We start from the raw sequence: 26,949 nt of genomic DNA on the forward strand, positions 1-26,949 counted from the left end.
GGTATTTGTCCTTTTGTATGCTTTAAAAAACCTGGTTGATCCTGCCAGTTCCTGTGTAAACTGACCATGGTATCATGGCCACTGATCCATGATACCATGGTGGGTTTACATGCCCCCATTATCACCTGCTCTCCCTCTCCCCCTCCCTCCCTGCCTTTCAGCTCCTGTGTGTGAGCTGTAAAAAAAAAAAAACCCTGCCCCTCCTCTCCTGCCGCTATCCCAAGCGGCAGTAAAGTTACTAATCAAGATTCCTGCCAGCCCCTCTGCAATACTAAGTTATACTTTACAGTGTCAGTGTTTTTAGAAAATTAGGCAGCTACATACCTTTTATTTACATCGCCGATCTGCGGTCATGTGACTGCCGGCTGATGTCAGAGGGAAATCTCAGCCCCTCCCACTGTAGTCCTTAGACTGGGGGACCAGAGTGGTAGGCGCTCAGGTGGTAGCACATTTGCGATGTGAAAAAAGGTATGTAGCTGCCGGATTTTCTAAAAACACTGGCACTGTTAAGTATAACTCACAGTATTACAGAGGGGCTGGTAGGAATTCTGATAAGTGGCTTTACAACCACTCTAATGTTTATGTAATGTTATGTAGTAGCATGAACAGGCCTCTGAAATGGATACTCCTTAGATCTCTCCACTGATCCCCGCTGAGCAGGCGGATGACAGGTCCATGTCCGGTCTGCTCATGCAGAGTGGACACGAACACAGACAGCTCTCCTCTATGGGTGGCTGGATGTAGACGGACCAAAGATGTCTGATCCGCTCAGCTAGACAGAAGGGTAATGGATCCCTATCAGTCTGTTTTTGGCAGATTGGATTGGATGTAGGTTGGTGTAAATGGACACATGTCCATTTACAGCCTCCACTCCATAGAAAGGAATGGAGGTTCCGAACGGGTCTGCCTGAAAAACTGACAGGTGGACCCAATTGGAACGTCCGTGTGAAAGGGACCTAAAGCAGTTGGAGTTTGAAATGGACAATTTATTTCTAACAATATTAAATTAGAACTATGGTCTTCTGTTAAAAAAATAGAAAATATATATATTTTTTCTCTAAAGTTGGGTAAAGTTTCACAAATACCAGTGAAGTCCATCGAATGCAGCTGCAGCTTCCTTTGTTGGTATGGGCAACGATGCTGCACTTCTTCTGAATTCAGAGCAGAGTTGCCACTCTCATGTATGCTGTGCCTGCTTGCACTACAGTGGGAGAAAAAAAGTTGCAGGGGGTGTGCCTATCATAATTGTTACTGCCAAATGCAGCTGACAACACCTAGTCCTGCCCATTGTTTTTGGGATTTACAGCATTGTCTCCGTTGCTTAAAAAGGAATTTCAGTCAGTTCTGGAAAAAAAAAGTCAGCAGTTAGAAAATCTGTAGCTGCTGACTTTTAATAAAACAGACACTTACCTGCCCAAGGATCCAGATGTGCTCACCTGAGCCGGTTCTTCACCGGTCTTTGGGTCCCTGGCACCGGCATGTTATCTGTGAACAGCCGACTGTGTCTCGTTGTTGCTTCACAGTTGGTTTCCCACTGTGCATGTATGAGCTACGCTGTGCCTTGTAAATGGTCCGGTGGCCTTCTAGGACCTCGGATGTGTCCCAGAAGATTGCGGGCAGGTTGAGAGGGGAGGAGAACATCTGGTGGATTTGCCGCAACAATCCAACTAAAAGAGGGAGAAGGTGCCTGTCAAAAATAGGTACCAGCTCCCCCCATAAAAAAAAATCTTATTCCCAATGTGGCAAAAGAGTGGGGAGGTGGAAGAAGAGCATAACTTCCCCTTTGGGGTGAAGTTTTGCTTTAAGCGCTCGAACTATGAGCTGCAGTGTCTGAAAGGTGGCGTCTGTGAGACACAAATGAAGGAGGATATAGCTCAGTCAGGGAAGGTGAAGACAGTTCTTTGTTTCATTTATCAGACTTGTGCCCTTTTTTTAGCCTGCCATGCAACTACAAAAGATATTTAATATTTTTTTACCAAAGTAGACTTTTACTTGAACACATGATAATACTTTGCTTTAAATTACTACGTTATTGCAGCAAGCAACTAACAACTTCAGAAAGAAGGCAGTGATAGCAGCACCCTTGTTTCTTTCATTAAACATTTTCTTGTTTGGCTGTACTTCTCCTGTGGATCACAGTTTGTTCTGCACTCCTCTGATCCATTTTCAGCAGACAGCGGGCCCACTGACGTCACAGAGCTGGTGCAGGCAGGTGGAAGATTGTGACCATTCTGTATGGTCAGGATCCACCCAAAAGCCTGGATCGCCACCTGCCTCAGCAAGCCGCTGAGAGCCTGAGCCAGCCGCTCCCATCCTCTCCAAAGACCAGCACTCCAATGAGGGTAAGGAGGGGCAGAGCAGAGAGCGGTGACTGAGCTCTCTGCTCAGGGAGCACTGAGAACCAAGCGATCAGTGTTCTTTGATTTCTTAGTTCTCAGTCTTAGAGCCGGCGGGGAGACCAATGCAGCATAAAGCTGATGCTGTATCCACCTAGGTAAATATGATTAAAAAAAAAACAAAAAACTTCCCTTTTAATGTCTGTACTGAGAAAACAACAGAGGCTGCCATTGCTGACTTTCTTTACAAAGTGCTGGTTGCCTAGCTGTCTCTGGCTCAAATCATATCTGAATCACTGATCCAGAGCAGGTACGCACAGTTTAAAGCAGTATTAAATCCAAAAGCAGAAATGTAATTATTGCAGCTGATTAGTCTTTAGATGGGATGGCTGCATTCGTTTTATTTTTTAGGATTCTTTTTACCTTTATTTTCACCAGGTGAGTGGTGACCCTGCCAGTAACACTTTCTGTCTTGTAGTGTCTACATTCAGGATGCAGTGCCATCTTAATAGCATTAAAGGGCCCCAGGCAATGCAGTGCACTGGGGCCCTGCCTACGCAATCACCCATGAGAATAAAAATGCAAACTATGGATAAGGCGATATTTATTGGTACAGCAGTGTGAGGCTAATGACAGCTTCCAAGTTCGGCGGCTGGGTCCGGTGAGCACACACATGGACGGGAGTCAGACTCAACTGTCCTGTGTGTGCCTGTTCCCATGGAGGGGGACAGGCATTCCTGCAGTTGTGGGCTCCCCCTTCATGGCCCAAGTGGCCTGACAGCAGCGCAGGGCCGACAGGTGCTTGCCACCTGCTAAGGTAGGCGGCGGGATGCACACGGGAATCGGGACTAATGCTTGGCTGGATTGCTGGGCACATGGGGCCCCCCGGGCGTGTGGGGCCCCCGTGCAACTTCCCAGCGTGCCCATTTGGTAAGATGGCCCAGTCATGATGAAGTATTAAAGCAGACACAGCTGAACTCCAGCTAACACATTATAAGTAGTTACAGCAAACAGTGTTTTTTTTCTTTTGCGATAAAGATTTTATGTAAATGCAAACAAGTTAATGCTTGTAAGCACCCCTGTCAGTGATAAATCATTTGTCTCAACCATCTAACTGAAAGAAAAAAAACAAAACAAAACTAGTGCAGCCATCACTTTTAAGTATTGGTAATTTGCAATTGAATACTATTTTGTTTTTGGGTTTAATGCTGTTTAAAGAACAGTCAACAGCGGTAGCTTCCATATTCTTTCAGTACAAGTTAATTTTTGCAGTAATAGTCCAACTTTCCATTCAAAAATCTGCAAAAGAGCTGGTGTCTGCATATTAGCACAAGAAAAGCATGAAGTCAGTCCCGGGGTGGCATGCATTGTTATATCTAACACACATGTGGTGGGGTATTATTGTGAGCTGTATCTGCTGCTATAATAATATACCACACACAGACCATTACATTTATATACATAAGATTTCTCCTGAGTAGCTGTGATGCTGTCATTTCGGTATCGCTTACAGTATTTGTAAAGGCACAATATAGCAGAGTGCAGCCTGCTGATTTTCCCGTTATGGTATAGGCCTGAATTACAATTTGACTTGGCAATCATCACAAGCAGTGACACTGAATCCAGCAATTTATTGGTGTAACCTCACAACATGGAAGCGATTAAGAGCAATTATTGGAGCCAACAAGCTATGACCATTTAAAAAGATCCATTTCTAAAACATAAATATATCCTGCCGCTGTCATTGTAATTACTCGAAAAATTTCCATCATTATTTCCAGTCTGATGTACTGTAACACTATATTTATACTGTAGAAATATGTGGGGAAAGTAGCTGTGGGTACACTGACTTTATTGTATGCCTATAGAAGTAATGAACAGAAGAATCTAAGGCATTGGGAGCACAATGCAAGCAAGTTTTAAAAGGAAATTGTGAAGTTAGAAAAAAGCTGCCATTGCTGACATATTTTTTGAAGGTGGAGGGTGCTGATTCTGGCTTTAACCCAAGGTGTGTCGTTCAAGGGTATTTAAGCCCAAATACAGGCAAATGTAACATACAGGAGATCCCTAGGTTACAAACAAGATAGGGACTGTAGGTTTGTTCTTAAGTTGAATTTGTATGTAAGTTGGAACAGGTACATTTTTTAAGTGTAGCTCCAGCCAAAATAATAATTTTTAAGTTTTTTGGATAGCATAGGGAAGGGTTACCACCCCTTTAATGTTTGTTTTGCTGTCTGTACCCCTGTTCAGAAGGTTTCACCTCACTTTCTGTCCCTATGATAATTGGATTCTGAACATTTTGGGTTGTTGTGGAAACAAGGATTGGTGATAAAGCTCCAGTGGAGACACCTTTTTCCCATGATAACTCTTCCAGGAGTGAATTTCCCTACCTGGAGTAGATTTCTCCTACTTTCTGTTGTCTCCGTCCGTTTGTAAGTAGGAAGCCAAAAAGTTTGAAAATGCTTCCTGCACTACTTTGGATTGGCACGATTTAAGCCCATTGATTTGAATTGAAGTCGGGATCATCATCCTAACTGATCTGACTTGTGGCATGCGAATCGTGCTCTGTGGATTTTGAGAAGGAATTCCACACTAAAATTAAAAAAAAAAAAAAAAAAACAGTGTGCCCCCCCCTCCCCCCAGGACCATACCAGACTCTTTAGTCTGGTATGGATTTTAAGTGGAAAACCCACGTCCACATTTTTTAAAAAGAAAACTGCATGGGGTCCCACCCCAAAATCTATACCAGACCCTTAGCCGAGCATGCAGCCAGCAGGTCAGAAAGGGTGGGGGTGAGTGAGCTGGCGCCCCCCCCCCCTCCTTCCTGGACCATACCAGGTCACTGCGGTCCCCACCCCAAAGCACCATGGGGACAAGAACCTCTTCCTGACAACCCTAGCTGGTGGTTGTGGGGGTCTGCGGCCAGGGGGCTAATTGGAATCTGGAAGCTCCCTTTAACAAGGGGGCCCCCAGATCCCAGCTCACCCCTTATGTGAATGAGTATGGGGTACATACCCATACCCTGGACAGGCTGAATGTCGGACAGTTTCTGTTGAGAGGGCTGATAGCGGCTGATATTTGGCCTGTGTGTTCCAGGCTTAACACACTTCCTGTTCTAGGGTGACAACTTTCACCCTTTTGTGTCAGGATAACAGAAACAAAATCAGACTATAGACATTAGTTCCTCTCCTATTCATCTACAACATAGATGGCTGTGGTTCTAAAGTCCTGAGAAATATCTGAGAACAATGCTAACTAATAACAGTCAACGTTCTTAGAATTGACATACCATTTGATCTGGAAGAATTATGCAATATGAGGGTTCAGATTTTTCAGATTTCACTGATTACATGCTTGTGTAAATGGCTGCCTACAAGTGGAGGTGGCCAGAGAGTGTGTGTGTGTGTATGTGGGGGGGGGGAGCAATGACCTTTTTTAGCAGAACGCCTTACCCCCAGAAGCCATGTATGACTCCTCATCACCCTGAGTTCCGGTGGTACCATGGGAGCAGCGTATTATTGCCTAATGCCCCCTGACTATTCTTTTGTGATCTGGTGCTGCCTGCCATTAAATGAACTGATGCACAGTGGATGATTAGTCTAAGATGATGATACTGTACCCAACAGTTATGTGGGCCTCAAGGAATTTTCATCTCCAAAAATAATCTTTGTGGATATACTAGCTATTCTGAAGAGAATGCAAGAGTAAGAAAGGTAAATCTGGTTTACCTGAAGTTGTCTGAGAAGTAGTGAGTCAACAAATTGTTAATCTGTATTTGAACTTCCATTAATGGGGGATCATTCTCCCCGGGGTGATGAGCTCATGGAATTCATGGAGTAAACATGTAATATGCTCCACTAGAGGTGGGATAAGGCCTTGGGTATTGTTGTAGGGGCAAGGAAAGGAGTCCTTGCTTGTGCACACATATCAAAATATGAAGATGTGGTTAGTCCTAAAAATAGGACATGAGTCTTTTAGAGAAACAAAATATTAGATGTCAGAGGACTAAAGCCTCATCTTCTATCCAGGTCTATCCAGGTCTGCCACTGTTACACTTGTTTTAGGTCAGCAACTCTGAAGTCAGGATGAGTTTAGGATTCAGACTGAACAAAAGTTTGGACCAAACTTTGGCTCTTTGGGTATTTGGACAAATGCCCGATCAGTTACCTGTTCGGCAGGAGTCCAACATCATGTACAGTATATTAGCTTACCACCACTATAATACATAGCAGATTCCCAATGCCAATATTAAGGATGCTGGCAGGTGCAGGCACTGCTGAGTTCCTAACAATACAGCTTCATCAGCCTCATTAGTAAAAATCAAAAAAATCCTGCACTAAATTAGAAAACATACAGTGATAAAAAGTTGAACTGTGAAAGCAGCTGAAACACTTGATCTATAGAAAATCCAAACAATATAGAAACAAATAGTGCAGCGCTAACGTATATAGTGTAAACCATATAGTTTGTAAATTAATTGATGTGAATCGTGCATCTATGTGAAAAGCAAGTCCATTCAAAGAAACATAAAAATCCAACGATAGTGCACAAGTCCCAGGATGGACAATGATAGAAAGGAGGTTTGAATCCCATGGAGGTGATGGAGCAGGAATACACCCGTGACAAATGTATGAATTGGCTGCTTACCAGAAGCATAGGCCTCCAATTTAATGGAAAGGCCACAAACGCTTAGATACCGATACAATTCCTCTTTCAGAAGTCAGGGAAAGAGATGTATATCTGGAAAAGGAAATTTTTGTCAGGTATAGCAGAAAAAAAAACGGTTCAAGGTGCAGCATCTCCCGGGATGTTGCCTCTCCCTCAGCTGGAGAGAAGTGAATCAGCCTCATTCACTTACATGGCTGGGAATCCTGAGCCATGTAAGCAAAGGAGTTGAGGAAAATTAAAAAAATATGTTTAGGTTCCCCCACATTGTTTACCAGTCCCTTCAGGTCTGGTATGAATTTTATGTGGAACCCCTTAAAAAAAATCTCTGGCCACTTATAATACATTATATTTCTTTCAAAATGTAATTGTTCCTTTAGTAGTTTGTATACATTGCACATACAGTATGTGCCACTTCACAGGCAGAGTCAGCACATTCCCCAGGGATGTTGTTTAACAGAATTTCACATTTTTAATGTTTTGCTTTAAACATGACTAAAATTACTGCTCCAAAACAGAATTTTTTTAAAAAATATTTGTGCCAGTCTTTAATCCATGTGTTTGACAATCCCTTGCCTATTAGCCTAGAAAATGTCAGTTGCTGTTTTTAGCATTCCCATTGACTTTACTGGGGTTCAGATTTAGCACCCAAATTTTAGGAATGTTTGTTGAAGGAGCCTAGAACCGACCGAAGGTGCGTTCATAGCATTACTGCCCCAAAGATGTTAATGCCAGAAGCAGGATCATGGCCTGGAGCCTGTATCCTTAAAAATGAATTAGCAGTAGAAGATCTCACATAGACAGGGCTTTTTTTTCTCAGAGAATAGGTGCAGGAACCCCCCCTATCCACCTCCGAGCACCGTTCCTTGGTTCCACCCCTTAGCCTCCACCCAGTACCACCCCTTTTAGAGAATACAGAACCAAGTATCATTTTCTGATGCTAAGTATTTTGTATGGAATTTGCTAATGATAACAAGAAAGGCAGTAAAATAGATCTAGCAACAATGGACACCCCAGCAACAATGGACCCCCAACAGCCAGCATCAATAGACCCTCCAACAGCCAGCAATGATTGACCCCTGCAACATTTGACCCACCTCCAGCAACAACAGTACAACTACAAGCGACTATAGACCTCCACAGTAACAATAACCCCCCTGCAAAGATCCAATACAGCAAACAATAAATTCCCTAGCAGCCAGCATCAATAGACCCTCCAGCACACCCCAGCACCCCTTGCCATTACATACATTCAATTCTGGAGGTGCAGGAACTGTGTTCCCCTGCGTTCCTGCTGAAAAATAGCCCTGCACATATCTATCTTCAGAGAGTCCTTTTTAACCACTTTACCACCGGAAGATTTTCCTGCTTTACGTCCAGGCCTCTTTTTGCAACTTGGCACTGCGCGACTTTAACTGACAATTGCGCGGTCATGCAACGCCGTACCCAAACGAAATTTACGTCCTTTTTTTCCCACAAACAGAGCTTCCTTTTGGTGGTATTTTTTGCGATATTAATAAAAATGAGCAAAATTTTTTTCGAAAAAATTGACATTTTTACATTCTGATACAGTATATAACATTACAAAAAAAAAATGTAAAAATCAAATTTTTTTAACATTTTAGGCCAATTTGTTTTCTGCTACATATTTTTGGTAAAAAAAAATCGCAATGGGTTGTTGCGTTTACTAACTACGGGAAAGATTTGTCATTTTTATTGTTTATTTTTTTACTAGTAATGCGATTTTTTTGCGGGACTGCGACATTGGGGCGGACAGATCGGACCCCTAACTGAAATTTTTTACACTTTTGGGGGTACCAGTGACATTACTACAGTAATCAGTGCTATAAATATGCACCGTTACTGTAATAATGACACTGGCAGGGAAGGAGTTAACTTTCTTGGTGATCAAGGGGTTAAATGTATGCCTCATTTTTACTGACGTGTGTGGGGGGAGGGGGTTGTGTGACACAGACACAGATCGCAGGTTCAGCTATGCTGAATCCTGTATTCTGTGACTGTCTGTCACATAGGAGATCCGCCAACTTTGTTTCCACACTCGATCCCAGACGATCGGGGAAGAGCTAGCGGTGATTACCGCCTCTCCTCCCCTGGCCCGACTCCCGCTGTGTCTGAATACAGTGGGAGTGGGCCTCCGGTGGCGCTGAGAGGGGGCGTTGTCCAGCGACGTAGGTCTTCAGCGACGTAATATTCAAGGGGCACCAAATCTAAATAATTTAAAATACTCTAAGGCCTCTTGCACACTGGTTTCTCGTGTAGGTTTATCCTTGCAGGAGAAAATCTGTGTTTTAAACTCGCCTAAGCTGCATTTTTTCAAAACAGTCTATGAGAGTTTATCAGAGTTTACCCTTCCTAGCGGTATTCCCGAGCGTGACTCGGGTTTAGATTTTAGAGCCAAAAGCGGTAACCCCGAGCCACACTCGAGGTAGCGCTAGGAGGATGGCTGGATCCTGGTAGAGGTTTTAATTACCTTTTCTCCAGGATCCAGCGAAGTATGCAGGCGGTATGCGGCGGCGGAGCTTCCTCCCGATCGTCTGCGAGCCCCGGCTTCCGTCTCCGGCGACGTGACATTCGCAGGGGGGTGGAACCGGCGGCAAATTCCAATGTAAAAACACACCAAACACACTGATACCATTCAAAATAAAGAAAAATCACATTACATTGCCCCCCAGTGCCCTTTCCTGCAGTTTTACTGTACTTTTTATGTATATATATATATATATTTATATATATATATATACAGTATATATATATTGTGACAGGAAGTCAGGTAAATCTGGGAATGTAGTCACTGAGAGGAGACACATTCCCACCTGCTTTGAAAAGTTCACTAATTATTATAGGGTGTCGGCTGCCAAAGGCAGCAGGAAGGTGTAAAGAAGTTGAAAGGCCTTCAGCTGTTCAGAATGAGGAGATCAAGGCCTCTATAATTTGTCCAGAGAAAATCTATTGAGTGCTGCCTCCTGTCGCCGTGTGGGCTGGGAGAGGAAGGCAGACAAACGGCTGCCTCCTGTCGCCGTGTGGGCTGGGAGAGGAAGGCAGACATACGTGTACCTCCCGACGCCGTGTGGGCATGGGAGAAGGACTGCTGCCTCCTGTCGCCGTGTGGGCTGGGAGAGGGGGACAGTCGGATGTGTGCCTCCCGACAAGCTGGTGAGCATGGGAGAAGACCCCCTACAGCGATGTGAAGCTAAGGAGGGTAACCACGAGTGAAGACGTCTCAAAGGTGAGAAGACAAAGTGTTCCATGTGAAGAGTGTGAAGAGTAAAGGGACCTGTTAAATGAACTGTGTTCAATGTGAAGAATCTGAAGAGTAAAGGATCCTGTTATAAATGAACATGTGCTGTGTGAAAGAAAACAAAGGGACATGTTCAATGGACAATGTTTGTGCTGTGTGAAAAGCAAACAAATGGACATTTGAGTGTCTGCTGTAGGATCAGCAGTGTCGGCCCAACAGTAGGTTGGAAAGACTTCTTAGGTAGGTTCCAGCGTGAGAAGGTAGCCGCCCACAGAGGCAAGGATTTATTTTGTCTTTTATTTTATTTTGGCTGTTTTGACGCTTGCAATTGTGTGAAGTAAATTGCATTATTAAATCAGTCTTGTTTTCAACCTCTGCTCGGCTATCTCTCTGTGAAAACGCACCCCCAAAGGGGTCATCCACGCCTACCACCGAGCTAATCCCTTACATATGGTGGAGGTATGCAGTGGGCATAAGCAGAGATCCCTGCAAGGAAGTGCAAATGTTTGATGAACTTTATCTGGTGCATGAGATTGCACAATCTATGTGTGCAGGAGAGAAGATCCTGACAGAAAAAAAAAAAAGTGTTTTAAAGAGACAGGGGTCTCAAAATTTTTTGATGAACTTTGTTGTGTCTGGTGCAAGTGACTGCACAAACTGTGTGCGCAGGAAAAGAGATCTTGCAAGAGAGAGAAAAACTACATGTGTTAAAGAGACAGTGGTCTGAAATTTTTTTTTGCTGGACTGTGAAAAATTTGTGGAGTTATTGAAGATGGGGCGATCCAAACGCCTGAAGAATGCAAAGATAGATGAAATGAGAGACCGGATTCTATGGATGGAGGGGATGTTACCGTCTGAACCAGCCCCATCCATGCCTAAAGAGAGTCTACTAAAGAGGAAGGTTGTTGTCCCTAGCAACACTGATGAAACTGCTATGGAGACGCAGTGTGCTCAGATGAAAAGTAAACCCAAAATGGGGGAGATGCTGAAACAACGGAGCTTTGCAGCTCAACAAAAGGCTCATCAAGAGAGCATGGCAGGCTGGAAACAGAGACGCCAGCAGCCAATGGAGGCCATCGGTTTGGAGGAAACCGAGTATGTGTGCAGGGCTGAGTTGGATGCCTTGCAACGGAAAATGGAAGAAAAGGAACAAGCCTTGGAATTGCTTAAAATGGAGCATAGAAACTTGCAGGAAATGAATGAACTACTCAAGTCTCATGTGTTACAGTGGGAAGAATCCACTGCTCTTCTTTTGGTCGAGTTGCAAAAATGTCAAGACACTATAAAGGAGAAAGATACCATCCTCATGGAAAAGGAAATTGAAATTCAGACTTTGCAGAAGCAAAGTATGTGTGAAATGTTGGAGTTGCGTAATCAGCTGGAAAAAAGTCTTCAGTGTTTGGAAGTTACAAAAATAGACCTGCAGGAGTCGCAGGAACAGAATGTCGCTCTGAAAACGACATTGTCTCTCAGCGACAACGAGAAAAGTGAAAGAGAGGCTAAATTACTGAGTACTGTGTATGAGCTCACCACTTTGAGCAATGTGGTAGATGAATTACGTGCAGACTGTGAAAGTTGGAAAGGTGAAGCCCAACGTTTCCAGCAGCAGTTAAAGGAGAAAGAAGCCTGTGTGGCAGAATTACAGTCTCATTCCCAGAAACTAGCCAATGAGGTGAAGGCTCTTATGCAGGGAAAAGGAGATTGTGAACATAAGAGGGAAAAAGTAGAGGCACGGCTTCTGGAATCGCAAGTCAAGGTGTCAGAAGGTGACCGATTGTGTGCTAAGCTGTTAGAGAAGGCAAACCGACTGCAGGTTGAGTTGGACAATGTTACAAATCAGCTTTCTCAAGCAGACAGCAAATCTAGAGAAATTGCGGAAGATTTTTCTATCTTGGAATCGCAGCTGCAAGACACGCAGGAACTCTTACAGGAAGAGAGGTGTCAAAGGCTGAGTTTTAGCACAAAGCTCAAACAAATGGAAGATGAGAAAAATGGCTTCCTGGAACAATTAAAAGAGGAGGCGGAAGAAAAGAAAAACCTATCAGAGCAAGTCGCAACATTGCAAGCTCAGATAGCGGATATGAAAAAACGCATGGAAGAAAGCGTTGGTTCATTACAGTGTGTTGAAGATGTGAAAAAGAAGTTTGATCAGATGCTTGGTGAAGAGAAGACTGTGTCTGCAAAATATGCAGAAGAACGCGACCGTGCAAAAACGGAGGCGCGTGATAACGAGAGCAAAGCCCTGTTCTTGGCTCGCTCTTTGGAGGAAGCTCTAGAGTGTAATGTTAAACTAGAAAGAGTTAACAAACAGCTGTGTACAGAGATGGAAGATTTGGTCCGCTCCAAGGATGATGTTGTGAAAAGCGTTCAGGAGCTAGAAAAGTCTAAGCGAGCCTTAGAACAGCAAGTAGAAGAGATGAAGATTCCGTTGCAGGAACTGGAAGAGGAATTCCAGGCAACAGAGGATCTGTCCCAAAGAGGGGATAGTGTGCCTGATGCAGTTTTTAAAAGGATCAGTGTTTTGGGGTCTGTCCTGAGTGAGCCTCAGAAATGTGGTGACATGTGGCTTGAATCACCCCTTTGGAATAAACCGTTCCTTCAAAAACTTCAAGCATTGGAAAATGTATCATTAGAACTTCAGCAAACAAAGGAGCTGAGTAAGAAATGTGATGATTTCTCAGTTCAGGCTGAAAACCTAGTGGGGAAAACTAAGGCTGTTGGTGAAAACGTGAAGCAAATGAATAAGTGCCTTTCAGGGAGTGTTTCCAAAATGGAACTGGTGAAAGACGGGTGGCAGAAGTTTGATCGTGATCTTGAGATGCATTCCATGTGGAATTCAGATAGAGAAAAAGAACTAGGTGACCTTGAGCGGTCAAATAGTTCAGCAGAAAGTGCATTGAAGAAACCTGTAAAAGAATGTGTTGCAGTTCCATGCTTCTTCACTGATGCAGAGAGGAGGTCTATAATGGATACCACCCAGATCGCTGGGTTCAACTGTGTTGTTGCCTTTAACCCCTATGTTGGTGGAAGGAAAGTTGATGATGTCTCTGGGAAAAGGAACAGGGGTCACTTTGAAGAAATGTGTGACAGCCTGTTGTCTCAATTGGAAAATCCTCTGCACAGCATCTTAGAGCAAGCAAAGCTCAAGAAGGAAGATCATTCCCTTTTACAACAAAAAGTCAATGATTGTGTACAGCTGTATGGAGAGGCAACTCAAGTCACAGAGGGATGTCAAGAGTCCCTACTTGGAACAAACCTTAGTGAAGCAAAGGTTCTCAAAGTTTTGTGGAAAACATTTATGGATTGCAGAGAGAGGCGTCTTAAGAATGTTGAAGACATTAAGACTAGCCCAATTGAGTTGCCTATGGATCACGGTCCTCCATGGTGGATTGGACAGACGGTTATGAGGGACAAGCTGTCTGACATTTATGAGAAAGCTGTCAATGAAGATGACAGAAATGAGAAGGAGCAAAATGATGCCAAAAATGCAGTTGAAGAATGTGTATATGAGATGAGAGACAAACTGTGTGGCATTTATGAGAAATCCGTCAATGAAGATGACAAAACAGTTTCATCCGGAAGCTTGAGGATAATAGGAGGCTTATCAGTGAGTCAGCAGTGCCTGACACATGCGTGCCTGGAAATATGTGTCCCAACCCGAGGGTTGAAACAAGAGGGGGGGGGTATGTGACAGGAAGTCAGGTAAATCTGGGAATGTAGTCACTGAGAGGAGACACATTCCCACCTGCTTTGAAAAGTTCACTAATTATTATAGGGTGTCGGCTGCCAAAGGCAGCAGGAAGGTGTAAAGAAGTTGAAAGGCCTTCAGCTGTTCAGAATGAGGAGATCAAGGCCTCTATAATTTGTCCAGAGAAAATCTATTGAGTGCTGCCTCCTGTCGCCGTGTGGGCTGGGAGAGGAAGGCAGACAAACGGCTGCCTCCTGTCGCCGTGTGGGCTGGGAGAGGAAGGCAGACATACGTGTACCTCCCGACGCCGTGTGGGCATGGGAGAAGGACTGCTGCCTCCTGTCGCCGTGTGGGCTGGGAGAGGGGGACAGTCGGATGTGTGCCTCCCGACAAGCTGGTGAGCATGGGAGAAGACCCCCTACAGCGATGTGAAGCTAAGGAGGGTAACCACGAGTGAAGACGTCTCAAAGGTGAGAAGACAAAGTGTTCCATGTGAAGAGTGTGAAGAGTAAAGGGACCTGTTAAATGAACTGTGTTCAATGTGAAGAATCTGAAAAGTAAAGGATCCTGTTATAAATGAACATGTGCTGTGTGAAAGAAAACAAAGGGACATGTTCAATGGACAATGTTTGTGCTGTGTGAAAAGCAAACAAATGGACATTTGAGTGTCTGCTGTAGGATCAGCAGTGTCGGCCCAACAGTAGGTTGGAAAGACTTCTTAGGTAGGTTCCAGCGTGAGAAGGTAGCCGCCCACAGAGGCAAGGATTTATTTTGTCTTTTATTTTATTTTGGCTGTTTTGACGCTTGCAATTGTGTGAAGTAAATTGCATGAATAAATCAGTCTTGTTTTCAACCTCTGCTCGGCTATCTCTCTGTGAAAACGCACCCCCAAAGGGGTCATCCACGCCTACCACCGAGCTAATCCCTTACAATATATATATACATATATACATATATATATATATATATATATATATATATATATATATATATATATATAATATATGTATACATACATATATATATATATATATATATATATATATATATATATATATATATATATAATAAATGTATACAGTTGGTTTGGGCTGCTCATTCACAAGAATTACATGCAAAATAATGGTACCGCTTTCAGCACCTAAAATCCAAAAGAATCATACCGCCAGGGAGGTTAACAGAGTTTGGAGTTTATTTATTTCATTGGCCAGAAGTTTAATTTATTCTGGCCATTGAAATAAACAAAGGCTGAAGTGCTAAATTTGCCTAGAGTTTAACGTTTAAACGTTTTACAGCATTCAGCATTTTTTGTGGTCAGAATTCCCACTCCTGAACGTGATTTTTGGGCAATAAGAAAACAGCCTTTAAATTCCTCTGCTGATAAACAGCTAAAAATGGTATTCCCCTCTATGGTATCCTAGGTGTCCTCTGCATGGGCACCTAGGATACCATAGAGGAGAGTTAAAGTGGAGTTCCACCCTAAAATTATACTTACCTCCATCTTCTCGCTCCAGGTCACCTGAAAAACAAATGGATAATCTTTTTTTTATTCACTTACCTTGTTTAGAAGAAAATATACTTACCTTACTTCCTCTTCCTCCCTCGGCGGCCGCGGCGAGTCGCCACTTCCTGGCATGCAATGATTCCTGGGAGATGAACGTCATCGCTCCCAGGAATCAATGCGCCTGCACCGGCCCCGACGTTAGTTCCGGTGCAGGCGCCGTCATACCTTGCAAAACAGCTTCTGGGCATGCCCACAAGCTGTGCAGGGATGACGCTGCGGCACCGGAAGTGACAGCAGGGCCGGTGCAGTGCATCGTGGGACCGAAGAAGACGGAAGAAGACGCAGAAGAGAATCGCGCTGGCTTCAAGCTGCCCACACCTGAGATGGCAGCGCTGGAGAATACATTTTCAAGGTAAGTATTTCGTCTTGCAGGTAAGTGCAACCCGGGACAGATCAGAGGCTAGCCATTGTGGAATGCACTAGCCCTGACTGTCCCAGGGGGTATTTTTATTAAAAAAAAAAGTTCACTGGGTGGAACTCCGCTTTAAAGGGAAGAAAAGAAAACATCAAACTCACAAAAACATGAGTTTACAGCAGCAGATTGCATGAGGCCTAATTAACCCACCACTGTAATAAAACTCTAAATAAAGGAAAATTTGTAGAAGCAGATTTTCCCAAATACCTAAAGAGTGTTTTCTCTGCAGATACAATTTGACTGCATAATTGGTTTTCTTGCAGCAAAATGGATTTTGGTAAAATCAAACCACTCAGCCTTAAAGTATAACTTTAGGTAAAACTTTTTTTTCATTTTGGATAGAGCAAGGGAGGGTTCAAACCCCTGTCAGACTTTTTTCTCCATCTGTGTCCCATTGAGGAGATTTACATTTACTTCCTGTCCCATAGCCAAACAGGAAGTAAGAGGAAATCCCTGTAAATAATGGGAATTCTTTGGGGACCCCCAGGTGACCAGAACTAGTGTCACCACTGGAAGAGTTCACCTCTATTACTTTTCTGGGAACAACCCAAAGTTTGGTATTGTCTTTTACTTTCAATTTCAATGATAACGGTAAACAGGACAAATTAAGAGAGGGTGGATCTCCCTAATGGGGGAACAGACAGCAATAAAAACCGACAGGTGTTCTAACCCCTCTCCACTACATTCAAACATAAAAAAAGTTTTGCCTTTAGTTATACTACCTGCCAGCAACAGCCATACACAGCAGCCCCAGGAGAAAATCAGTGCCGGCTCTCACATTGCTTAAGTTAAAGCGATGGGGCTGCCATATGATTACAGCATGCCCTGACAGATGTTAGAAATCATAATTAGATAAGATTAAAGTTTACCAGTTCTAGAGACAACATCCCACATCCACATCCTAGTATTAATATGAAAATGAAATAAGTTACAAGGGAAAGAGGAGACAACCCCTCTCGATGAAACAGGTGGACTTTAAGCCCCGGAAGAGTTTACCCCCTTCCTGACCAGGGCCTATTTTGCGATTCGGCACTGCGTGACTTTAACGGACAATTGCGCGGTCGTGCGACGCTGTACCTAAACAAATTTGAAGTCCTTTTTTCCCCACAAGCAGAGCTTTCTTTTGGTGGTATTTGATCACCTGTGCAATTTTTTTGATCATATAAACAAAAAAATAGCGTCAATTTTGCAAAAATAACAATATTTTTCACATTTTTTTATATGAAATTCCCCCAAAAAAATGTAAAAATCTAAATTTTTTAACATTTTAGGCCAATTTGTTTTATGCTACATATTTTTGGTGAAAAAAAATCGCAAAAAGCGTATTTTGATTGGTTTGCGCAAAAGTTATTGCGTTTACTAACTAAGGGAAAGATTTTTGTCATTTTTGTTGTTTTTTTTTTTTAACGATTAATGGCGGTGATCTGCAATTTTTTTTTTTTGCGGGACTGCATCATTGCGATGGACAGATCGGACCCTTGACTGACATTTTTGACACTTTAGGGGTTACCAGTGACATTACTACAGTAATCAGTGCTATACATATGCACTGTTACTGTAAAAATTACACTGGCAGTGAAGGGGTTAACTTTTTTGAGAGGGAGGGGTTAAGTGTGTCCCTAGGGGCGTGCTTCTAACTGTGATTGGATGTGGCTTGAGGTGTAAGAACAGAGATCAACTGTCCTACATAGCAGAACCGTATGATCTCCATTCTTACACAGGGAAGAATGACAGGCGGCTTTGTTTACATTAGCCGCCTGCCTTTCTCCCGCTGTAACCGACAATCGCGAGTGCCCGGCGGACATCGGGTCCGCCGGGCACACGCGCGGGGGCGGTCTGTGAGCGTGCGGGAGCGTGCCTCTGGCGGCGCGCACTCGCTCCCTAAAGCCTCACAGGCTAGCGACGTAGTCCTACGTCGCTTTGCCTGTGAGGGGCCAACCGCCGCAGTAAATAGTCGTGCGGCGGTCGGCAAGTGGTTAAAGGATGTGGGGCTGTCACTTGAGATGAGCACAGAACGACATGTCATATATAAAAGAGTATATTTTATTGTACAAAAACAGGTTTTAAAGGTGAAAATATATATATAAAAAAATAGATCGAGACGACTCATTGCATATACAGTGTATAAATTCCCAACTAGTTAATGAGGAGGATGAAGGTTCAACGCGTTTGGCAGAACACACTTTTGTTCCCACTTTGCTTCCTCAGGGACCCTCAATGTTAACTAGATTGTCACAAAAGCTTAAGGAAGAAAAAGAAAAAGCATATTATGTATATAAGATCATGTCACACGTACAAACTTTCTTATTCAACTGAAAAAATATATATAATAACTGTGTTCACCAACTACACCATAGAGAAATCACTGGGCCATCCACACACGGGGTCTTATAGTGACCGTGTAGCCACGAGGCAAAAATGTCAGGGGCATGTCTGATGGACACTGGACTGCGCTTGGACGCCTCAAACGAGTTAGGATGATAGCCGAGCACCAGAGCAGAGAGATAATTAAAGCTGTGTCACTCAATACATAAGGATTCCCAATCCTGAAAAAGGGGAATAAGACATAGGGGGCCAATTTAGTCAAACATACATACATTCAGGTACCCTTGAATGCCCCCCCCCCCCATGTTTTTACCTCCTCCTACTCTCTAATAATCTATCCCCAATCGAACTTCATACACCATCAGGCAACACATACAACAAATAGTCAGCCAATCGTAGCACCCCCCCTTCCCCCCCCCCCACCATCCAGGGACCTAAGATCTAGAACCTGAAGCTACCTACAACCTCATACAACATCACACCAGCACATGCAAGACCCAGTCACCTAATCATACCCCCCCACCTCCACCCCCCCTTTTTCCTATGTTGCCTTCACCCCCCCCCCCATGCACCAGCAGAAACCTAAAACCTATATCAAACCTATATCAAACACATACACCCATTATACACTCCCCACCAGATCACCATGCAGTGTGCTAATGCAGCATGGTAACCAGGTATTCCCAAAACCACACAAGTGTTGGTGCAATGCACCTGTCCCCTGCGCTCTTAGTGGTGCAATCCTCTATCCACATCTGCTACAAATTCATAGATCTTGAGAGCTATTGACACGGCAGTTCAGGAAGGCTTCAGCCTTGCAGCCCCTTACAAGACCAGGGTAGTCTGGGACAGCTGAAAACGATAAGCAAACACAAGGGCGCACCGGCCTAGTGCATTATCCTTTAAAAAGGTTTATTAAAATAATGAATTAAAAATATTCACAAACGAGTTCTTGATAAAAGCATATCAGAGGCTCTGAAGAAGAGGCGAAGCTTGGAAACGCGTTAGCCTATACAGCTTTGGGGGGCGACTCTTTCTCGATCTTGATGCTGAGGACTATATATCTTGTCGTATATGCTTTTATCAAGAACTCATTTGTGAGTATTTATAATTCATTATTTTAATAAACATTTTTAAAGGATAATGCACTAGGCCGGTGCGCCCATGTGTTTGTTTATCATTTTCAATTTCCAAAACCACAACCCGGCAACGCTACACATCATGAGGTGCGACCACTGTCTCATTTGTGGGGGACCAACCCCCACAATGCTGCCAATCACACACAATAGTCGAATACCTAAATATCAGCCCGAATACACCAGGAAGCCCTCTCCCTATACCCCTATACCGGAAATGACGTTACGTCCGCAACCGGAAGTGCGTCAAGTGGTAAGGCGTTGGTCTCGTAAACCAAAGATCATGGATTCAATCCCCATCTATGCCTGATTCTTAAACTCCCAACTGAGTGGACTAAACATTTGTGATAAGTTGGTGAACCACATAAACATCACTTATAAGACGCACTTCCGGTTGCGAAAAGAGACGCACTTCTGGTTGCGGACGTAACGTCATTTCCGGTTGGGAACTTCCTGTATGTGGAACGCACGCTACGAGCGGCGCCACTTGCTTTGTTTGATACATGCTTTTTTAACCTTTTTATCCTGTAAGTATTGAATCGCTTTTTGGGGAAATAAAATATATCTACGTACTTCACGATGTATGGCCCTTTTTTCTTTTAATGGTGACATCGGAGACGATTTCAACTTGGAGGTCACATCGGAGGAACCCCACATTAGATCCTGGACAAATGTGCAATAAAACCAAGGGCTTTTTTACAATCTTAATCCGGTGAGTGGGGAACCAAGAGGGCACCTTCACCTATAAGCACCTTTATTCACTTGGCACTTTGGCACCTATTGGATCATCAATAAGGACTCTTTTCACCAAATTATCTATTTATGCACTTTAATCTCTTCACTTGAAAATTATATTCAATTTTTTTAGTTTATCATGCACTTTATATAATTATTGCAGTAATTTTATGCACTTAATGTGATTGATACAATATATTATTATTCTTTGAATTTATATGATATAGATTGGTTTTATCATAATTTCATATTTTCACATATTTATTGCTAGCGCTGCATACATTTGTTTTTATTCATTTATTCTAAGAATTTTCTTAGTGTTTGCAGCAGCTGCACACTTTTACAGTTCATCACTAATAATTTATCACTATTGTGCAGCGCGGGTTTAAATTTGCTTTTTCATTGCCCATCAGTGACACCAAACAGTGCACATCAGTGACATCAATCAATACCCATCAGTGACACCAATCAGTGCCCATCAGTGACCTCAATCAGTGCCCATTAGTGATGCCAATCAGTGCATGCTCATCTGTGCTGCCCATTCAGTGCCACCCATTAATGTCACCTACCAGTGCCCATCGGTGCCACCCGTCAGTGACGCCCACCAGTGCCACTTATTAGTGCCCATCAGTGCTGCATTTCAGTGCCAATTAGTACCACCTATCAGTGCTTATCAGTGGCACATATCAGTGCCACCTATCAGTGCCTATCAGTGCAGCATATTTGTGCCTCCTCATCAGTGCCACCTAATCAGTGTCCTTCAGTGACACCTCTTCAGTGCCCATAAGTGCCACCTTATCAGTGCCCATCAGTGCAGCCTATCTGTTCAACCTCCCCTGACTATCTTGAGATATTATTTTTTCCCCCCACCTTTACAGAAGATAAAAATGAAGTAAATTATCTGGCACTTCCTTTAAAGTGATTCTAAAGGCTCAAGGTTTTTTACCTTCATACATTCTTTGCATGAAGGTAAAAAAAGTCTCTGTACAGCAGCCCATCAGTGCTGCCCATCAAGGCCACCCATCAATGTCACCTACCAGTGCCCATCAGTGCCACCCATCAGTGAGGCCCACCAATGCCACCTATAGTGCCCATCAGTGCCACATTTCGGGTGCCACCTATCAGTGCTTATCAGTGCCACATATCAGTGCCACCTATCAGTGCCCATCAGTGCAGCATATTTGTGCCTCCTCATCAGTGCCACCTAATCAGTGTCCTTCAGTGACACCTCTTCAGTGCCCATAAGTGCCACCTTATCAGTGCCCATCAGTGCAGCCTATCAGTGCCCATCAGTGACGCCTTTCAGTGGAAAACATTGCCACCTATCAGAGCTTATCAGTGCAGCATATTCGTGCCTCCTGATCAGTGCCACCTAATCAGTGTCCTTCAGTGCCACCTCATCAGTGCCCATAAGTGCCTCCTTATGAGTGCCCATCAGTGCTGCCTCATCAGCGCACATCAGTGAAGGAGAATAATTATTTATTTACAAATTTACTGGCAGAAACTAAGAAATTTTTTTTTTTTTTTTTTCAAAATTTTCTATGTTTTTTCTTATATTAAAGAAAGAAATAATTAAATACCACCAAAAGAAAGCTCTATTTGTGTGAAAAAGATGATAAAAATGTAATTTGGGTACAGCATTGCATGACCGCGCAATTGTCATTCAAAGTGTGAGAGTACTGAAAGCTGAAAATTGGCCTGGGCAGGAAGGGGGTGAAAATGCCCAGTAGTGAAGTGGTTAAAGTCCGTCTGTTTCATCGGAGGGGTTGTCTCCTCTTTCCCTTGTAACTTATTTAATTTTCAGATGTTAGAAATCATATGACAAGATTTTCATCCTTACCATCCACAATCCAGCTGGATTATCACACAACACTGGGATTCATTTCCTAATGCTGGCAGCTATAGATAGATTAGGTCTAAACTGTTCAACCTCCCCTGACTATCTTGACATATTATTTTTTCTCCCCACCTTTACAGAAGATAAAAATGAAGTAAATTATCTGGCACTTCCTTTAAAGTGATTCTAAAGGCTCAAGGTTTTTTACCTTCATACATTCTATGCATGAAGGTAAAAAAATGTCTCTGTACAGCAGCACCCCTTAATCCCCCCCCCAATACTTACCTGAGCCCCATCTCAATCCAGCGATGTGGATTTCCAGGGATTCGCCCAGTGAGTCAATGAGAAGAGAGAGGGGGCAGGGGCCAGGCCACAGCTCTGTGTGTGAATGGAAACGCAGAGCAGTGGCTCAGGCGCGAGCCAGCTTGGGTGCCCCCGTTGCAAGCTGCTTATTCTGGGAGCACCCGGCAGGAAAAAGGGACCAGGAGCACTGGCAAGGGACCTGAGAAGATGAGGATCGGGGCTGCTCTGTGCTAAACTGCTGCACAGAGCAGGTAAGTATGAAATGTTTGTTATTTAAGAAAAAAAAATTGCCTTTAATATCACTTTAAGTTCAGTAGCTGTCTTCTCTGAAAGGTATATCAGAGTTTTCCTACAGATTAATTATATATGCTTATGGAATTTTATCAAATCTGAATGCATTGTATTAGGGGAAGTGGGCAGTTTTAATAAAATTAGCCATCTTTTTACGAGATTACGCTATGAGTCCTCTTTCTGTTTATATGGCACACCTTTGAATGTGGATCTTGTTGCCCTGGAGTATTGATACTCATCACTGTGAGGATTGATGACAGCCGAAAGGATCCTTATCCGCAGAACAGTGAGACAGTGTTTGACCCCGGGAGATATAAGTCTTTCTATGGTGTTTCAAAGCGCTTAGAAAGTGTTGTCTGGTGAGTGTCCATTGCCACAGGGAGTTCACGACAGTGTGGTGAAGGTGTACTATAGATTGCTGTGTCACCGCGGTGAAAGAATTTTGTATACTGATGCATTTGAACCTTTCACAGATGTTTTAACATCGGGCGCTGTACCATCGGCATTCTCACAGCACTTGCACTCTTTTTTGTACTATTATTACAAATACATGTGTTATTTGTTTAGCACTGCTAGTGTATGGTTGCACTTTTTTTACGAGCAATCTTACACCCTTTTGAATATTACATTGAAAGTTGCCTATTGCAGTGTTAAAGTCACGCTAAACGATATCCTTGCCTAATAATCCATACACATCCACTACTTAATGGCTCTGTAATCCTTTTTTCATTAAATTTTTTCTTACTGGATGAGCGAGTTTGGGATGGAGGAACTTGACTGGCCTGCACAGAGTCCTGACCTCAACCGATAGAACACCTTTGAGGTTAATTAGAGCAGAGACTGCGAACCAGGCCTTCTCGTCCTACATCCGGGCCTGACCTCATAAATGCGCTTCTGAAAGAATGGTCAAACATTCCCTTAGACACACTCCTAAACCTTGTGGACAGCCTTCCCAGAAGAGTTGAAGCTGTTATAGCTGCAAAGGGTGGGCCAACTCAATATTGAACCCTACAGACTAAGACTGGGATGCCATTAAAGTTCATGTGCGTATAAAGGCAGGCGTCCCAATACTTTTGACAATATAGTGTATCTTGAGGTCTCTCGTGGTGAGATTTCCCGTTATATATTACTGTGATGGGAGTCATTTTGGTTGGGAGACACATGGAATCCAGCTTACCTTAGAGGGGTTGGGAAATCCCTGTCTCAGGTCCCTCTTATGTGTAAGTCACACTGTGTCTATAAGGGGCACAAGGTGACTGAGAAAATGATGGACAACTAATTAATGGACACTATGGTTTGGATTACTTCAAATGGGACAGTAATATTTATCAACAAATATATGAAGATTTAATCCCACTTTACTCTGTTAGACTTATAACCTGTTGTAGACCGTTGCCATGAAGTCTGTGACTCCTGAATAATCAAAGCATTGCTTAGATGTGGATTCCATGGTTAATTGTGTCACCTATTGTTTGTCTGTCTGCTAGTATTGCGTGTACTCCACCTAGGCTGGTTTAAGTGACTACTTTATTAGCTCAAGTTAATTAAATCACTGTCAGCTTTTCGTTGCTAGTCGGAAGGTAGTATACTATTTGTGTTGGTTGTTCTTTAGATATGTTAGTTATATTTCTGTATACATTTCATCTGCATACGATAATGTAATCAGGCACCTGACCTGGTGGGGTATATATTCTGTGTCAGTTTGTTCAATAAAGAGTTCCAGATCTTATACAAGCTTTTTGTCGGCTAGTTTGGTATGTTATGCGGCTATATTATCTGATATCTATGTTTATAAGTGGAGGAAGCGGTATACTGACGGAAGCACTCAAGCACAGTGTGGGTCGGTTTTGTCACAATAACATTGATCTGTTCTCTTGAGTACCAGGTGTTCCTTTTAACTACTCACTGTTCCCATACAATACTGTTCATAATATGAAATAAATTAAAACTTTCAACCCCCTTGCAAGGGTTTTGACAGGTGTAGAGACATAGCAACCTAAAGCCCATCTCTCAAATATTTTACATCCTACTGTACATTTCCTTTTTATCACCTTGCAAAGCAAGGTATACTCAGTGCCAGGACAAGGTCATCTAGAATCCAGGGCACCCCCTCCAGCGCAAATTCCCCTCCCCCAATCACCTATTCTAGCACAAATCCCCCCATACATTTCCCCTCCTAGCACAAATACACCCCAATCACCCTTACTAGCACAAATCCCTCCCCCCAAAAAATATTTCCCCTCTACCATATTACTTTTGTTTTCAGCAAAAAAAAAACAAATCCCCCAACTAGCACAAATCCTCTTCCTTCAGCCCCACTCCCAACACAAATCCCCCAAATCACTACTTCTAGCAAATTTACCCTCTTAGAACAGCTCTTACTCCCTGCCGCCCCATAATTCCCCTTCCCAACACAAATCCCATCCCCAATCTCTTTGTGGTGCCCCTCCACCTCACATGATACCACAGGGCCCAGGGCAGCCACCCCTCCTGCCCATCTCTAGTCCCAGCCCTGGTGAAACTCACTTAAATCTGTTATCTGTGTTTTTCAGTACTGTCATTCTCAGTTGCTGGAGGTTGCTAATCCATAGCTGCAGATGTATCTGTGCCAGCTGGTTCCCTGCAGTCCCCATATGCTGATTTCACTTCTGGATCCAAAGAGAACCCCACCAATAGGAAGTGCTCACACCACACAGGTAATGTTGTGCACCCTCGATGAAAGACCCTGCCTCATGTAAACAATAAAGGAGAGAAGATCTGGGACTGGAGCATCACGTGACCGTGACTTTTTGTAAGTACACACCAGTGCAGCTTTGAAATCCTGCTACTTAAGTGCGATTTCAAAGCCGCTGATCTGTTCGAATTTCAATGCAAGTTGCAATGAAATACCAAAAAAGTAGGTCAGGAACCTATTTCAAAGTCGCTTTAACTTGAGTTGCAATGATTTAAACTGTTCCATTGCTGAAAATAGGGTGTGACTTTGAACTGTCCAATCGCATACCAATCGCACTGGTGTGAACCAGGGCTAAAAGGGGCATTTTTTTTTTTTTAAAGACAGCAATAAGTTAGACAGGGATGGGAGGGGGGTTTTATATTTTCTCAGAGATGAGTTTTAACCTCAAGCTCTTAAAATAGAAGTCCCCAAAAATGAATACAATATCAAATGATAATCCTGCTGTTTAGCTCTTTTGACAGGATTTAGGTGTGCAGGAACATTTACATATAAGATGTCTGACCTTTTCTATAACCTAACTGAGCATATTTTCATAAATATTGTCTCACGTTATTGGAAATGACATCAGTCCTTGGACATAGTGATACAGGAACGTCAAGTATATACTTATAAACATATAGCACAGCCTGTTACTGGAATAGGTTTATGAGGTCTGGGAAGCAAGTTATACCCTGTGTAAGGTTACAGGGGTGAAAGGTACCAAGCTATCATAAATACTAATCTACAATAAACATTCTGTACAATATTGAATTTTCAACAACTCTAGGAATTATCTATAAAGTGGAGGAAACACCCGTAACCCATAATTTATGCTTACATTGATGACCTTGTCAGATACACTTTTTCACCCTAGGCTATATTTTATGTGTTACCAGTACCATTTCATTAAGGTTATCCTTTTTCAAACCTATGACGTGACATCTAACCTCTCTTTCTTGGGTTCAGTTTCTCTGTTCACATACCACATCCCAGCAGAGCAGATTCCATGCACATCAGTTGTAGCTGGTAATCTAGCTGTTAGTGGGCAAAAAACACTGCCTACTAGTTCTCCATCCGCTAGAAATAGGCCATTGCTTGGCATAAAGTAATAGTGTTTGTGGATTTTCTGAAGCCGGAATCAGAGGGTCAGTTCCAGATGGAAGCGGGGAAAAAAGTTTTCAATTTGTAAAAATCGAAAAAGTTCAGAGGAAGGGAGAGAAGTGGAAGCACTTAAACCCGGAAAAGATATGAAATCGGATGCAGAGACCAAATTGCAAAGTCTAGTTAGTCCCGATGTGACCCAGTTGTGGAAAGATGACGGGTATACCCAGGCTGGGTAGAAGGAAGGATTTTTAAGAAAGGAGAGCAAAGGGTTATGTGTTGATTGGAGGCCGTATGGTGTTTTCATTCTGTCCCAGATAACACTCCCTGACCACCCTCCACGCCTTGTTCCAAGACAACTCCTTTTACTCTTTTGAAGGCCTTAAGAACAGATATCATGTCCCTGATTCTGAATTCCATGGATTCCTTCAAATCAGAGATTTTTAAAGCTCTCAGGGCCCTTTAACGGGCAGCCTTGAATCTTCCCCCTTTGAATTTATCAGCCGTACCTCATCTAGAGATAGAGGGGTAATTTCGAGACTATATGGTTACCTCAATGGCCTCCATCTACCTGATAAATC

This window comes from Pelophylax lessonae (genome assembly GCF_965119305.1).
Source record: "Pelophylax lessonae genome assembly, chromosome: 1".
NCBI classification, from domain to species: Eukaryota; Metazoa; Chordata; class Amphibia; order Anura; family Ranidae; genus Pelophylax; species Pelophylax lessonae.